This window comes from Melospiza melodia, chromosome 11 (genome assembly GCF_035770615.1).
Source record: "Melospiza melodia melodia isolate bMelMel2 chromosome 11, bMelMel2.pri, whole genome shotgun sequence".
Classification (NCBI taxonomy): domain Eukaryota; kingdom Metazoa; phylum Chordata; class Aves; order Passeriformes; family Passerellidae; genus Melospiza; species Melospiza melodia.
The window spans coordinates 22,210,669-22,227,618 of record NC_086204.1 but is presented as its reverse complement, the minus strand read 5'-3'; the positions used below and the strand labels follow the sequence as shown (position 1 = coordinate 22,227,618).

General features: G+C 47.7%; 1 protein-coding gene across 1 annotated transcript in view; it reads left to right on the top strand.

Moving 5' to 3' along the window:
- Positions 1–16,950, top strand: part of ZSWIM5 (zinc finger SWIM-type containing 5) — a 97,592-nt gene that overhangs the window by 48,791 nt on the left and 31,851 nt on the right. The gene's annotated exons all lie outside the window — the stretch shown is intronic.

Genomic DNA, 16,950 nt, shown 5'->3' with positions numbered 1-16,950 from the left:
GATTTAACCTTTCTGATAGGAAATCTGTTCAGCTCTGGCTTTCATCATGGCTGCTGTCCTTCAGAAATGTCCCTGGCATCTCCATGTCCCTGTCGGGTGTGACTTGTTTATAAGATTTTGCTGCAGAGCTGGAGGAGGTCTGTATGTCTATCTTGCTGAAGGAGATGGCAGAAAAAGCAGGACTCAGGGAGCTGTGGTGCTTTTTCTGCTTTTGCTTCATGAAGGAAAGCAAGACCAAGAGCTTGGCTTTAAGGGTGTCAGAAGTTGCTATCTGCAGACTGGGAGAATGTCTCCCCCTTGGCTTGGAAAGGCAGTGGGCTGTGTTTTACATGAAGCCTGTTCAGTGTGGCTGGCATTGCACCATGTACAAGAGGGAAACCATCTAGCTCTCATTTTAAACGAGGATGGGAGATGCAGTGGGAATCGGCCCTGGAGCAGACTGCTTGTTCCAGGCGTGGGCAGCTTGCCTGTGAAGTGTGTCAGCGTGGGTGAGGGAGCCAGGAGGGACTGAGATGCTCGTGTCCAATGCTCTCAGAGGGTCCTTCCTCCAGTGCTGCACCAGTAACTTGAATGACATCTGAGTTACGTGCTGAAACCTCCTTACAGATGTTGTGAAGCCATGCTAAGCCCTTATCAATGTGGCTTCCTGAAGGGACCAAGTTCCAAGGATCTGGGACCCTTCTCCCCTTCATGTTCACTCTCTACATTCTCAGACTCTCTGTGTGTGGGATGGGCTGTGTCTGCAAAGAGTTGGGCTTAAGCCTGAGCTATTCCAGTCAGTGCTGGTAGGTTGGGGGCCCCTGAGGGGTGTCTTATGCTCTTGTACATGCTGTGTGTGCTTCCTGGGGGTGCTGAGAGGAGCACATAGAAAATGATGGGCTGACCAGGAAAAACATTTCCCCAAGAATGCAACACCTGGTTTCCCCCATCTCCACAGCTGACATTCTAGAAACCAAGAGCCTTTCTCTGTTCTTGTCGATCCCAGCTGCACTCTCAGCTGTCAGCAGGAGGAGGAGATAAGTCAGGGTCTTGCTGGGAGAAGCCCAGAACAGTCCAATTTTGGTTGAAATATTATGTAGGTGTCATGATGGACCATGCAGCTCTGCTCAGCTGTGCTGTGGGGGTGCAGTGGTGGAAGTGGGTCTCTTCTTGTCCATGCAGCTGATAGAGAGGAGTCCTGCTGACTCCTTCAACAATGCAGATTTTGGTCTAATGGCTGTGCATGGGAGAGGTGATTTTTTTGTATAGCTCAGGTGGTGTGCTGAACCTAAACGTAACAATGTGGACAAAAATCACATGGGTTTTGGTGAGTCCATGCTTTACCTTACAGTGTAGGTAAAGAGCCTTCAGTCAAGGGCTGTCTTCAAAATCTGGATGGTTGAATAACACTTGAAGGAGAAGGTACTTGTGCTGAGATGGTGCTGGATCCCTTGTTCTGAACAAGCCTCACTGTTGTCTTTATCTTTTGTATGTCTATCTGCAGAGCAAGAGTGATAATTAATGCACAATGGCTCTCCTGGGTTCTGCCAAAGCCAATACTGGCTTTCCAAAGTCAGCTCAGGAGTACTGAAAGTGCAGTTTTAGGCAGGGCTGTGGGTCAGACCATTCTCCGTTTGGCTCTTGATACTTTGATTGTCAAGCATCACTTGAAGCTTTTCAGTTAGCATTAAAGTGAGAGCATCAGTCTAAACTGGGGCAGTCCTGGGCATCAGATGATTACATATTTCAAAAAATTACCTTAGCTTGGTCTTGGATGAGAGGAATGGTCAGCATCACTTTTATATACTTTTAATGCAGCTTTTAATTTTTAACTTCTTTCAAACATTTTTTTTTTCCTTCGTAGAGCTTTTCTTCCACAGCAAATGCACCAGTCATTTCCTGAGGAACTGAACTTCAGCCTGCTCCTTTAAATACCCCTATGAACCCCAGAAGGGACATTGTCCCAGCTTTGCAGTCAGGGAAACCAAAGCCCAAGGAAAGTGAGAGCTTAATTTCAAGAACACCACGTGGTTGTGATCCATGTTACAAGCAATGGAGACCAGGGATGTTTTCAGTGGGGTTGGGTCTGTGGCCCCTCTGAGCCAGGTGGAAGACCACAGACTTTTGGAGAGCTGGAGCTCCTGCCTGCTTTAAGTCCTGCTTGCCAGGAGAACACTCCTATTGAAGAAGCAACGTTGGGGTTTGGTGGATGGTCTGAGTCTGGGACTGATGTGGGCTGGGTGGTTGGTGCCACATCACCTCCCCAAGCAGTGCAGAGCAAGGGTGAGAAGGGCTCTCAGAGCTTGCCAGCCAGCACGACCAGGGAGAGTTGGGTGTTGTAGGAGTGGATGCAAGTTGTTTGAGAAGGCTGAGACCACACAGTGGCTGGTGGTTTCATGTGTGTCTCTGGAGCAGAGGGGAATGATGAGATACATCACTTGCATGCCTCTGCTCTGGCTTGATGTGGTCTCCCCAAGTGAATCAAAGCTTTTGCTTTGAAGGCAGAGGAGGGGGAAGGGACTGTCTTTGTTCTGCTTTTTGGAGAGCGCTGGAAATCCTTCAGACCAGAAGACTACACCCTTCATTACCCTCTGGGTTATTTGCCCCATATTGGAAGTATGACTCTGTCATGTGAAGTATTTGATTATTTATACAGTTAATGTTTAACAGAGTTGGAGTATTAGAATTAAACAGGGGACGAGCTTCCAACTTTACATGGTTAAGGGCTAATAAAACTTCTCTGATCCAGTGTTTTCCTTTCACCAGAGGGGATTTTTTTCATTAGCTTTGGAGTGTTAAAAAGAGATCTCCTGTATTTGAGGCAGATTGATCTGTTGGCTCCAGACAAAGAGAATGTGCAAAGGTGTCAGCTTAACTATCCAGTCGACACAGATACAGGAAGCCAAAAATTTCAAGGTGTGTTTAATTGGTATCTTCAGTGGTGGTAGCTGGATCCAGCATCTGCTTTGGATACTGGGTGATACCTGTAGCCCACCCTGGATGTGGAGGAGCTGGGTGAACAGTGATGGGTGAAGAGTAGCAGGAGGCTGGGCTGCCCCAAGCTGGCGTTGTCACTTGTGCCTGCCTCCACCATGCTGTTCCATCTGTCTTCTTGCTGCAGGACAGCTTGGGGATGAACACTGGTGGCCCTTCAGTCATCACATCTCCCAGGGGTGTTGAACTGGAATAGCATTTCCCAAGCATGTGGCTTGAGGATTGCAAAGGTGTGACCACCACAGTCCCATGACTGCTGTGGTCCAGGGGTCAGTAGGAGAAGAGAACAGTTGGGATTGGCTGAACTTCATCGAGTCTGGGATGGTCTCAGGGGATTTGGTTTTCATTTCTTTTTAGTTCAGTTCACTCAGACTTATGGGTCTGGGGGTGTCTCACCCCAGCACACTTCATACCCATGGCCTGAATGCAGCTCTTGATGGCACAGAGCTCTCAAAGCTGTGGTTCTTACAGTAGTGTGGTTGGAGATGATAGGAAGCTAATGTGGGGTTTCAGACCTTCATTGAGGGGGAGGCTGAGGAATAAGGGCTTCATGGCATCCTAGAGGTCCCAAGATTGTGACTGCCCCAGGGGTATCCTCAGTGCTGTTGCTCTGCACTGATCACTTAAATCAAGTTGGTTTTTAGCAAACCACCAGGACTGAAGGCAGCCATGACTGCAGACCTGCCACTTGTATTTTAGGTGTCCTGATTACCTGCTGTGAGTTTTCTTTCCCTTTTATCTCCTATGTACTCCTGTCTGCACAAATGCTGGATATACTGTGAACATAATTTCCTTTGTGCTGGTGTAGTGATGCAGTTGATAACTTGTACTGGGTTGGAAACAGCCATTTTTAATTCCTCCCTTGTGACTGGAGAAACAAGGGGGATGTATGAAAGCAAGGCTGTTGGAGCGGCTGTTGCATGGGTGGAAAATCCACAGATGATGTTTTGCTTTTGCAAATGTACATTGTGAGCATGAAGGGAACTCTGTTCCTCATCATCCTTCCAACCATTTCTCCTCACTGTAGATGACGTAGGAAACTGTACTGAAGAGTTTTGTTCTTCTAGTTCCACCCACGAGCATCACCTGCTTGTTGACTGAATGGAGTGAGACTGTTTTCAGCTCTCCTGGGAAGTGTTGGTCTCTTCATCCATGCTGAGTTCATCTCTAGGTTTAATGGAGCAGTTTCTCTAAACAAGGAGCTGAATTGATTGTCAAAGGTTGCACCTCCTCTGCAAGATGTCAAGGTCATGATCTGTGAGAGCAGCCTGTAGACAGATGCACTCATCATTCAGATGCATTTAGCTTTTATTTTAAAATGTCTATTTTTATTTCCATTTCACCTGCTAGGTCCAAAATTTGGTGCTTCCTCCCCCCAAACATGACTGAGCCCTCAACATAACATAGTAGTCTGTGGGGTTTCCATCCTCCACAGAGTGGAAACTGGTTCCTGGGGGAAACAGCAACTGGAAAGTGTAATCTAGCATAGAAGTATTTATTTTTTTAAAGACAAGTGGCAACCCCCTGCCCCTCTGCTGCCTTGTGTGCTCCTGGTCTGTTTCAGACTTTAATAAATTTCATGTTTATCTTGAGGAAGCAAATTAATAAGTAATGGCAGTTGCTCTTCAGAGAGAGATGCTGCTGAGGGTTGGAATCATTTTAATTTGGCGTGTGTGTTGTTGAAGGACTGTTTGCTGTTGAGGTGAGTGCATCAGTGTCAGAGCCTGTAAAGGCTGACCATTCCCTGTGCACACAAGTGGTGGGTGTGAAGTTCTGCAAGTAGGTTTCTGAGCAAGGGCTCAGGGAGAATTGAATTGGTCTTGCTGGGAACTTTAAGGTTCTCATTTCTTTTAGCTCTGGGTAAATTTGAAACCCAGCACAACTGGACAGACACATCTTCCCTGTGTATCACTGGGCAATCCTAGTGTTGCTCCTCCAGGCGAGCATCATCATTCGGTGTGTGGTGCCAGTCAGGTCTCAGCCCCCTGGAGATGCCAGAAACCCACAGCTGCTTCCTTCAGACACCCACCTGAGGTGGTGCTGTGTTTGGTTTGGAGGTGACCTTGGCCTAAGTGTCATGCATACCCCCTCTGTGGGAGTGTGGGTATGATGGTGGAGTCTGGCTGTGCATCAGGCTGATGTTAACTTCTCTGAGCAGCTCAAGTTACTCAGAAGCCATAAGCCATGACAAAAGCAGTTGTATCTGCTTAAAATGTTACAAGCTTTGGAAAGCAAACTGAGTTTATTTCTGTACCTTGGTGGTTTCAAGATCATGCTTGCATCTTCTCGAAGTGCCTGTGATAACCAGGGTTCTGATGTGGCTCCACAGACTGAGGCTTTTCCACGGCAAATTGTTTGATAGTGGTTGTTCAGTGGTGTGTGCTGCACGTTGGCATCCTGGAGGAACTTTCAGAGGTCCAGCAGAGGCTGAGGTGGCACCTCCTGTAGGAGAAAATGGCCTTTGTGTTATCTCCTGTCCGTTCCTCACCTGCAAAACCTGAATGTGAGGGTACTTGATGGTGTACACACAGTCGGTGCAGCAAACTGTGGGAGTTGCTAAGCAGCTGTGGAAGTGGGGTTAGCAACACCCAGCATCAGGGCAGTATGGAATCCACCTGCACAGATACATTTGCAGGTGTCATTTTAGTGAGAGCATCATCAGCCCTGACCACTCTCATTAGGGCAATTAATTTTGCAGTGAAGTACCATATATAGTTAGTGGCAGTGGTTTCTGGAAAGCCCAGACATGGGAGTTTACTTAAAACCTTGCAGATATTACAAGTTGAGCCCCAGGAAGATGTCTGGGGGTAAGGCAGGTCTGGAGGTTTCCTTCTAGAGACACAGCAGTGGAGCACGGACTCCTTGCATACTTCCCAGCCAGTGCTCCCTGGCCTTGAATTTGCTGCCAGACCCCTCTGTCTTGGTTTCCCAGGCAGGGGAAGGGGGACTCTGCTCCTGCTCATCCTGGAGCAGGAAAAAGAGCAGGGTGCAGCTCCTCAGGTGCACTCTGCCATCTGCCCAGAAGAGAGACCTCCCCAAGCCAGGACATGTCACCTACAGTGTGGGACTTGCTCCTCTTTTTCTGGGCATGCCTATGGACCTGCTTTCAAGGGTCAGGAAGATTTCCCCACCATGTTTTCCCATCTCTTAAGTGGGAGTACTGTGTAATACTTAGGGTATGTGATTATTAGGGCAACTCCTAAAACCCTTTGCTGAGATTGTGGGTAAAACCACCTTCTCTCAAATTACTGGCTTCCCTTTTCAAAGGGAAGAGAGGAGTCAGTTCCTAGTTGCTCATCTGGTTTTGCTTTTTACTTTATTTCTTTCCCATTATGCTGAGCTGACTGCGTTTTTGGTTGCTTCCAGTTCCAAATTGTGATGAATGTGCTGATAACCCTTTGGTACCTACTGTGTCTGCTGCCAGGGAGCTGTGCCTGGCTTGTCCCATAGAGGATGGGGGCTAACCAGGAGCTTCAGGAGGCTGCAGAGGTGGAATTTCACCCACAGATAGTTATCTGAGATATTGCAGCCCTTTCCCTCTCCCCCTTTGTAAGAGAACTTAATTACTGAAATAGATCTGTGTTTAGAGGAGCTGGAGACCCTCCATCCACTGCCAAAGGGGCCTCATGTCACATAATGGAAGAAAACCATCACTAAATGTTTCACATCACGCTTTTCCCTTTTCCCTTCAATCCTTTGTATTTAGCATTAACTTCACAATATAGGTTTCCTTTTGTTTTAATTGTGTTGAATTCTAGGGAGAAGGAAAGGATCGTTCCTTTGTTTTTCTTTCTACTGTAGCCCCAGCCATCCCGATGACAGATCTTGTCATTACATGGTGTCATTTTAGATGTTTGCACTGCATCAAAAGCAAACGGAGGAGCCTGCAGTCTAGGCTGTGGGTTGAATAACAATGTTTTTCCAGGGGAAGAAAAAAAAAAATCTGTGAAGTTTTTAATGAGAAACATGAGTTTCGCAGAGGCAGCCTGTACACTGCTCCCGACCCAGCAAGAGCGATGGCTCCTATTTCCCTGGATATCAGCTTTTGTGGCCCTTTGTGTTTCTGAAGGCTGTGAAGCTGTGGAGTCATCTTGGACTCGAAAAGCAGGAGGGGGCTGGTGTTTTCCTGTGCATGGTGGATCTTCCGGGACAGCTTTCCAGTTGCGTGCTCCTTGCTAAAGCCAAGCTCTGTGATGTGTGGCTGGGAGATGCTGGGCACAATGTGTGTCCAGAAGGAAAAAGGGTGGTACTGAGGGGCTTAAAATCACTGCACGGGAATCTGCTTTTCCTGAAATGCCTGCATGCTAAAGATGGTGAAAACTGCTGATGCAGGAGAGCAGAGCATCTTTGTCAGGCATCTGTCTCCCAACCACATTCCTTTCAAGCAAGGAGGGCTGCTGGGGAACTCTCTGCTCTGCAGACCTCCCGCTGCCTTCCTGACTTCTCAGAAAGGTCATGTGAAGACTAATGTGATCAAAAGGGTTTTTAAAGTGTTATTTAAAGCATGTTGACTGTTCTGCAGAGGGTTTTGGTCCTGCAGAATCGGGAAATTTCACTGCTTGTCAGCCATGACCCAGAACTTCGCTGTGGGGTCTCACCAGAGAGGACATACTGGCAACTGAGGGCTTTTATGTGGTTGCCTCGCTTGGCTTGGTCTTATCCCTCTTTAATTTTCCTTGCAGTGCATGAACACATTGCTTTGCTGTTGCCCTCTGAAGTGTGTTGAGGTTCGTGCGTGCTGGTGTTTGTACCAGGGAGCTGTTTGTGGGAGTTGTGGAAATGGTTGTACCCAGGAAATGGCAATGAGTCTGGCTGCTCAGGCACGGCCTCTGGGCTCCATGGAGCCGACTCTGAGTAGTGTTGGATGTGATGCATAATTTGGTAGAACTGGAGAATACCCAGAAAAGGCCCTGGGCTGTGTGGAAGAGGCACAAAACATCCACCAGCAGGCTGAGTTGGGCTTGGAGACTGCCACAGCACACGTAGATGCTTTGCCAGGGCTCTCCACTGTCAGAGTTGGTGCTTCTCAAATACCCTCAACGCTTTCCTTGCATGATGGATAAAAGCTGCGCCACCCTCCTGATGTTACACCTTGTGATGCAAAGTCCACCAGCCTCTTGCTGGGTGGTTCCTCTTGCTTTGCAATTTATGGATTGAAAGGAAGCTCAAAAAAACATTTATTTCCACACAAAATCAAGGTCTGTGCCTTTCCTTCACCTCACTTTTTGCTGGATGTTGAAATACAGCAGTCAGTCTTCCCAAACTTGATACCACCTCATCTCCTCTTCTGAGATGGCTCTGATCAAGGCTCTCTCCATGGGATGATGACCAGCCCAGCCACTGGTGTGCCAGCAGGTATTTGGATAACTCCCTGTCCTGGAATTGAGGTCCCTTTCTTCAGAAATCTACTCAAAGAGTTTCCAAAAATTATTCTGGAATAAAATGTCAACAGAGGAGGCTGATCTGGAATAGCAATTGCTGAATAATTTATTCTGCAATGAGCAGATAATTTCCCTACATGGAGCAGCCCAAATAAGCTCCAGAATTTAAGCTTTATTGGTTTGGGGGCCAGAGTGGGGAGGAAATGGCAAAGTTTTCATGAAGTTACTGAAGTGAGCTAAGCTGTTTAAGTATAATAATATTTCTGCAATATAAAGTGTGTGTCTGTGGTCTCCTTAGTGAAATTATATATATGTATGTGTAAAAAGAAAAAAAAAAGGTGGGTTTATTCTAAAAGTCAGCAGGAGAGGGGAGTCATTCTGGTGCCTTCTCCTGGGGTCTTTGCTCAGCTCCTGAATGGGGAGTTGAGGGCGGAAATGGCAAAATGGTGTCACCTTAGAGCTTTTTCCACTTTGGGGAGGCAGTTTTAATGCAAAGCCATTTTCTGTGTTTAGAAGTGAGGTTCTCGGAAGGAAGTTAATTGACCTTTTCAACAAATTTGTTACTGAGACCATTACCAGAAATGCTGTTGAAATGCTTTGTAAATACAGTGTTCATTTAACAACACTGCCAGTGACTTAGAAAGTCAGACTTTATGCTCTCTTAAAAATGAAAGAGCTATTCTTAGTGGAAAAAGTGTCTTTTTGGGGAAGAATTTGGAGCAGATTTTCACGTTGAATCTAGGCTGCCTCATTCCCTTGGAAGGCGTCTGAGGGCCAGGAAAATCATAACTAATAACTTCCCTATAAATTGTAGAGCTGCTATTTTAAGGTCTGGTGTCTCAGGGAGGAGCAGGGTGGTGTCCTGCTTCCCTCCATTACTGTGTGATGCCCTGGTTTGATTCTGATTAAGATAGTCCTGCCCTATACAAGACCAAAATGTGGGAAGAAGACAAGTCAGGAGCTTCTCAGGCTTGGTTTTGCTTTTGTTTTTCAATATTGGTAAATTGAATTTGTGTTTTGATTTGAAGATGGCCCACTCCCGAGGCAGCTTTAAATGGTAAAATACGCATCGAATGCAATTTATCTTTGCATGTTTGGAGACAAAATCCAAAGCTGCTCCCCAGCCTCAGGGTAAGTCCTGGAAAAGCGGCCAATTCCGGAGGGAGGTTGTGTCTCAGAAAAACAGGTCAGCAAGGCGAGCAGATACCTCGAGAGAAAAGCATGTCCATGGCTCTGGATCAACTTCTTGCACAAGCAGAGGGCCCTATGGAAGGAGCCCTTAAACCAGGAGCAACGGGTTAAGGGCTCTGGCACAGGAGGCACTTTGCTTTAAGGGCCGGGATTATGTTTTTGTGGCGCTAAGAGCTCTGTGAATCACCACATTAAAAAGGCGATGAAGGGAAGAGCACTGCTCCCTTTGCTTTTGACTGTGATGAAGTTCAGTGATCCCATCATGGTGAAGCTTGCATGAAGGGATAAGAGGCAGTTCCTAATTAGAACCCTTTTATGTGCTAGAAGCCAGCTTCTCAGCTGTTGGAAATCTGGGTGGCTTCATTGAAGTCAGGAGATGACCCCATCTGAGTCTCGTGTGTGAGTTTTGGCATCTCCCATCAGTTTCCTTGAGGCAGCCGAGGTGGTGACAGCGCGGGGCTGGGTTTGCTTTGTGGCAGCTCCAACTGATGGCACGCATGAGCCCGGAAGCTGCGGCAAAAGTGAATTTCCTCCCTGTGGATATTTTCTTTCATGCTTAAAAACACCCTTGCATCTGCTGAGCAAACACCTGAACAAGGAACCATGTTGCTCCTTGTTCGGGTATAGCCACTTGTAGGCACAGGGAGAAGAGGAGAGGGCTGGATGCTTTGGGGATGGTCACAAAAATGCATCGCGTTTTCTCCCTTGACTGTAAGGATGCTGCATTCACTGCTTCTGCTTAAAAATGTACTGCACATCTTCACCTTTCTCACATTTCTGGTTTTTGTAAGAAAAGTCTTTATATTCAAGATGCCTATAAGTTAGTTACACTGTAGCAGTAAAGAACGGAGACTTGACAGCATTTTGCCACTAGTTATTGCATCACATGTTAACCAAGATGCAGTGAAGTCGTCGTCTCTTCAAGCCCTTTCTGTTGCTTCAGAACCATCATTTAGATTGACTGGATCTGACCTGCTAGCAGGGGAATTCAGCTTGCAAGGCTACACCTTAGCAGAGGAAATCAGTCCAAGCTTTAAAACTGGTTGTGTTTTTTTCTTTTTTGCCCAAACCGTATGTCTTCAGAGCAAGGGTTGTACATCTGCGTAGATTAAAAACCCATTTGTGGGCAGGTGTTGGACGATTGTGGAAGGTGATGCTGGAAGGGATGGTCTTGGCTTTGGGGCTGGCAACAAGGACCCAAAAAACCTGGTTCTTAAGAATGATATGGGCAACAAAGAGCACTCCAGGCTGGGGAGAAAATGGAGAACATTTTGTAATACTTTTGGGTAAAATCACAGATTAGGACTGGTTGTCTGGAGCATGGCCTTGGGCCAGCCAAGCCCCTGAGCTGGGTAGGGGGAGGGGAAAAACCTCCATTTCAGGCTCCTAGATAAACAAACACCAGAAATCTCGTAAGGGTAATAATGGAAATCACTGAGAAATTGAGTTAATACAAGGGCATCTGTGTAAGTGAATGCTCGGGACAGGGAAACGGCTTTGTCCTTTAACTCTAGTAATGCTGGAGCAGATGGGAAGCGCGGTGTGCTTCACGCATTAGCTGGCTCGGATAAAGAGCAAGGCAGAGGCCGGTCCTCTTGGCTGATTAGAGGTTAACAGGGATAGAAACCAGCGGATTGACTCTTCATTTGCAGGAGGTGTTGTGGGATCAGAGCAGATGGCAGAGAGAGCGTCCCTCCAGCTTACTCAGCTGCTCAGAGGAGCTTACGGCTCCCTCCAGCACAAACAGCCCCATTCCATCTCCTCTGTTTACAGATGCAGCTCTTGCTTCTTCCCTGGCCTACCTGGAGAGGTGGTAGAAGAGTATTTCTCCCAAACCTGTGGTAGTGGGTGCCTGAGGCCGTAGGTGTGTGGTGGGGACCCTTGCAGGCATGGTGCATGCTCTCCAACTCATCCATATCCCTTTGTTTCGGCTCCTCCTGCGGCAGCTCAGCTGCGGGCATGGCTCCTTCCTGGGGTGATATTAATGGTCTTTGTTAGCTCTGTGAAAGTGGAGGTGCTTTTCCAGGATGATAATGACTGGGCAAGGGCAGGAGCATGGTAGGGACCGGGAGGAGGGCTGCAGGGGGGAATCTTTTAGCAGCAGAATTGTGGCTCTGTGCTGCTGGGGCAGCATCCTCCTGGCCAGCCATCGCCTGCCTCCTTCATCCCTGCCAAAGTCTGTCTCAACAGCAGCACCTTTGCCTGCGGTCACAAAACAGAGTAGCTTTGGAGAGGAGGGAGGATGGAAACTCATAGCAGCTCTGCTCATTGACTCGCTGGAAGCCTGGATTCCCTATTTTGCAAGGGAGAAATGGCAATTGATTCAGCCTTACCCTCTTTCTTTCTGTCTGCCAGTGCTCTGAAAAGGCACATTTTATCTGTGTGTGACAACACCTGCCTAGGGTGCCTCTCATTGAGCCGCTGAATCAAAAGAGCAACAAGAAAAGTGGGTTTAATTGCACACATCTTCAGCAGAGTCTTTCTTGCACTGGCAGCACAAAAGGCCAGCCCTGTGCTGGTTGAATGGAGCCCGGGAGGGCTGGGGCACGCCGTACTCTCGTTACTATCGGAGGCAGATGATTCACTTTGCTGGAGCATTGTCATGTGCAAATGAGTTCATGAGCCCATCTCCTTTCCAACTGCAAGGTCAGGGACTGAGCAATTGTCAGCATCAGCCGGCTGGAGGAATTGATCTAGAAGCTGGAAAGCTTCGGGAGATTTTACTAACCTCCGCTTCCCACCGCCCGAGCACACCGACACCTTCCTCCCGTGGGTGTTGTCTACATTACAAATATTGACCGATTTTGAGCTCATGTTTAGAAAGCTGCTGTTTCGAGGCATGGAAATGTGACTGAGAATGGCTTATAAATAACACTCGGGTGCGGCAATTATTATTCATTGCTAGTTATGGCTTTCACACACTGGAAAAACAAATGGTTTTTCCACTAGGAGCTGGAGCTGCAGTCCGTTTAATCACTAAAGAGCTTGGAATCACTTTAGTTTAAAATAACTTTCCGCTGTGGTTTGGAAATTTAAAAAAAAACATATTTGGGTCATGTTAACCTAGTGTATACAACTTGCACTGAGAATTTCAGTTTACCTCATGTACATCTGCTGAGGCCCATAAATATCCATCTATTCTTTTCCATTTGGTTTCACAGAGCTCCTGCCTGCCTGAAGACAGAGCTCCCCAAACACAGATTTGGAGTGGGGTTAATCTGGCTAGAGGTGGAGAATCCTGGGAGCTGAGCACAGAGTACAAGAGCAGTGAGCAGCCAAGCTGCTGTCAGCCACAGCCACCCCTCTCTGGCTGTGATGCAAGGGGATGTGGCTGGTGCCTTCAGGAAGCTGCGTGGATGGACTTTCCATCACGTGGCTCCTAACAGAGGCTGCCCAAAATATCAGCCTCAGGTACTGGGAGGTTACTTAAGGTTTTGACAGCTAGGTGTGGTTGTGAGTTCTTTATGTACATGGTCCAGCGGTCCATGCTCATGGCATGGATGTGGTGCACATTTCCCTCTACTGAGCCGTTCCTTGCCCTGCTTCAGAATTGTCATAAGGACAGAGAAGAGGCTGTGGAGGAGACAAAAGAACCACAGTGCCATGAAGAAATGTTCCCCACGTTACCTGTGTGTTACTGGCCATCACCCTCTCACGCAGCAGTGCCAGTGCAGCATCCTCAGGGTAGGGTCCTGCAGGTGGCTGCAGCTCTGTGGTGCTTTCCACCCCTGCAGGACTGTGCCAGCGCTCCGGGGAAGGCGGGCGACTGCCACGCCTGGGAAGGAAGAGCTCGTTTTTTCCGAATGGCACAACTTAGCAAATGACAACTGTGACTTCAGTCTGGGCTGCAGTGTGAAATCCGAGGGATGGCTGTGAGCAGCAACTGCCAGAGGGAGCAGAGCTGAGCACTCGGGTTCCCAGCTAGTGTGGTAGGTGTGGAGGAGTCCTCCTCTCTCTTGCAAGTGTTGGTGCCACAGTTATGAGAAGGGAAGGGGCTATGCCTGGGTTTTGCTTGCTTTCGGGGTTTAAATTTCCATCTGGGCATCTGCCTGTCTCCAGACTCCAGATATTTCAATATTACCAGCCTATATGTTTGCTTTATCTTCAGTGATTTGCTGAAGGCCACAAAGCAAAGAGTCTTTGCAGCTGGCCTCATGGTAGTTTGGAGCTGCAGGACAGGCTAGTGGTTTCTCCTGGTGGTTGGCACGAGGATATCTGGGTTAAAGATGTCCTGTTGAAAGGCTTTCTGATCTTGCAGTACTGGAAGAGTTTGCACAGCTTCTTTTGGTCAAGTAGGTTTAGAAATCAAAGAATTCACCATCTTGGTTAAAAACACTTCTGTTGAGGTGTTAATACTGTTGTCCCAATAGCAAAGTCTCCTGCACTGGGATCCCTGCTAAAGGCTTGATCCTTTGTAGCTGTTTGAGAGCCCAGGAATTTTTATTTTATTTTTTGTGGATCCGTCCTCCTCCCAGCCTGCAGGGTTTGTCAGCTCTGAAGAGGAGAGTGCTGCCCAGATGACAAGTTTGTAATGTGGAACTCACAAACTTCTGGAAAACAATTCTAGGATCTGTTTTAATTTAAATCAGAGGTGCAATGTCCTGTGGCAGAAAAACAAGGAAGGTTCTTCCTCCAGTGTTTTGTCCCCATTTGATGGGTTGGATAGCTGGGATTAGAAAGAGATGAGCTCATCATGCCCTGTGTGCCCATGAACATTCATGGCACCTTTCTGTGCTTTTTCTGGGGCAGTTGTGAACACTCAGCTCCTTTTACAACCTCGATCAAAGAGCCATCCACTGGGAAGCTTCTGTGGTAAAAGTAGGAGAGGGTGTTCTGGGGCAGGGGAAAGGTGAAGATCTTGGGACAAAGCTAGACTCTGGAGGGGCATAATGAGTCTGTAGTTACAAAGATGGTATTTAATTATTTATTTTCCATGGTTTTCAAGCCTTGGCACTGTCACTTTGCTGGCAGCAAATCAAACACCAAGTTAGCTTATGTTAAGAACAGAAGATGAAGTCCTAGATAAGCACTGGGCTGTAGGAATATCTTAAATTGAATGTACAGGGAGGACACAGAGTATGTCTTTGCTCTCAGTGATCAGGGCTGTGTTTCTCTCTATTGAAGTGTTGATATCTCAGCTCCTAGGATGCTTCTTTCTTCTAGGATGTAAGATGAGCAGAGAGGAGGGTACAGTGACAGCTGTACTTTTCCAGGACTACCTACAGCTTTTTGGTGATAGCACCAGTGTTCTATGTGGAGCAGGAATGTGTGCTTCGATGGACTATGAAGTAACCACACCAAAACCTACCTTTTAGCCACCACTCTTCTCTGGGACTGTGATACCCATCACTGCTGGGCTCGTGTGCTCAGCAGCCGTGGTGCTGGGGTGCAGACTTGGCTGCAATGTGCTAGCTGCAGTCTGACCTCACGTTAATGTAAATATCCACAAATAATGCCTCTGTGCCTGCCAGCTCATCTCTCTTCCACCCCTCCGTGTTTAATTTCTGACTCAACTTTTGATAAATGTTTTGTAGAGTTCCTAGTTTATCCTACAGACCTGCTGTCACCACAGCTAAAATCTAAACCAAGACTTGACTTGGGGCTCGAGTGCCAGATGAACTTGGCAGTCGTTGACATAATGGATGGTCCTGTTGGATGTGCAGATCAGATCTGAATTGTGAAGACCAGCTCTTGGAGCAGATGGGAGAGCACAGCTTTTGGGATGCCTGAGAATATCCTGAGGAATATCTGGACAAATACTCTGTCGTGAGAGGCCGGATCAGACCACAGTTGATATATTTTCAGACTTATACCTGTCTGAAACAGATAATTTGGTTAAATGAGTTCTTCCAGCCTTACACCAGTTAGCCCCAAGTGGGGTCTGGCCCACAGTCGTGTTAAAGTAAGCATTTCAAGGCAGTGTTTATGGCCAGTAATTTGTCCTAGAGTGTTTTATATATGTGTGTGCAGGCATACACATATGAGGATATACGTACATACTTGCTTAGGAACGCGGTTTCCAGTCCCTTTAACTTGTTCAAAAAGTAAACCAGGGAGAAACTGGCAGTGAGTCGGAGCCGCCTGCCAAGCATTGCAAACCAGAGAAGTGGTAAAACATAAACACTTTGGAGTTTATCCTCTGGATTTATATAGTTTGGCTGCCAGGGGACGGGCTTGTGTGGAGGGGGAGGCTCGTCAGCCCCTGCCCGTGCTGCTGCCGCGGCGCCGAGCCCAGCGCCTCCAGAGCCACGCTGCTCCTGCTCCCGTGAGCAGGGAGGGCAGTGCAGGGCTGGGCGTCCCTCCCTCCTGCTCTGCTGGCCACATGGGCTGGCTTTTGGGTGATGGCAGCAGAACAGGTCTGCTTTTCCCCCCGCCCCGGCACTAAAGTAAAAGCAGACCTCCTTGACGCTTAATCAGATTTGAATGTGGTTTTTGGCGTGGCTTTAAAGAGACTGGCAGTGAATAGCTGGTTTTGATGCCATTTATTAAAAACCTCTGGTAGAATTTGTCTCCGAAAGCCTTTGTAAGAGCTGGCAAACGCACAAGGGTTTGATGCAGTTAATGTATTTTAATCTTCACCCCCCCCACCCCTTCTCCTTTTCTGTCGCTAATTGTAGGGCTCTCAGCTGTCTGCTGCCTTCTCCGAGGGGATGGCAGGCTCTGCAGGGACCTGTACATACACAGGCTTAATAAGGTTGCAGTGGCACGGAGAAAAGTGAGCATCCTCCTCAGGGAGGATGGCTGGGATGGGCACTGTGAGGTGCCAGGTCCCACACCATGTTCTTCTGACAGGGGGACACCAGATTGCCCTGGCTGTGTTAATTAACCTCCTGGTGCAGCCTCACTCTCTTGGAGGAACAAGGTAGATGAGTGTGAGAAACAAGGATATCCCTTTTCCAGGTGGCTGAGCAAGTGCAGAGTGTTGGTGTTGCACCCACTCAGCAACTGGATCATGAGGAGGACTCCCTGATGCTCCCATTCAAAGTGAGGTTGATAGGCATCCATCAGTCAGTCTTATCTCACTGACTTAGTCCCTCACTTGCTTGGTACATCCATAATTCTTTGGACCCATGGGACTTTCTGAACCCATTTCATGTTCCTCATGTGTCTGGTTCTTCTGGGAGCTTTTTTCACATTTTATGCCTGAAGGCGCTGCACCCACTTTCTGCATGGTAGGAACTGTCAGGAGCCCCATAACATTGGTGTGAACGATTTGTGGAACTCAGGGAGCGGTTTTCCCCCAGCTGTGGTTTGGTCTGTGCATAGCTCCTGTCCCTGCTCTTTGTTTCCACTGTGTGGAAGAGCTCAGAGCTGTGACCATGCCCTGGAGCACTCTACCTGGCCGAGAGACCAAAGCTGGAATTGCTTTGCATTTAGTTTGTGGATTTTTTTTGTCTGCCTCATC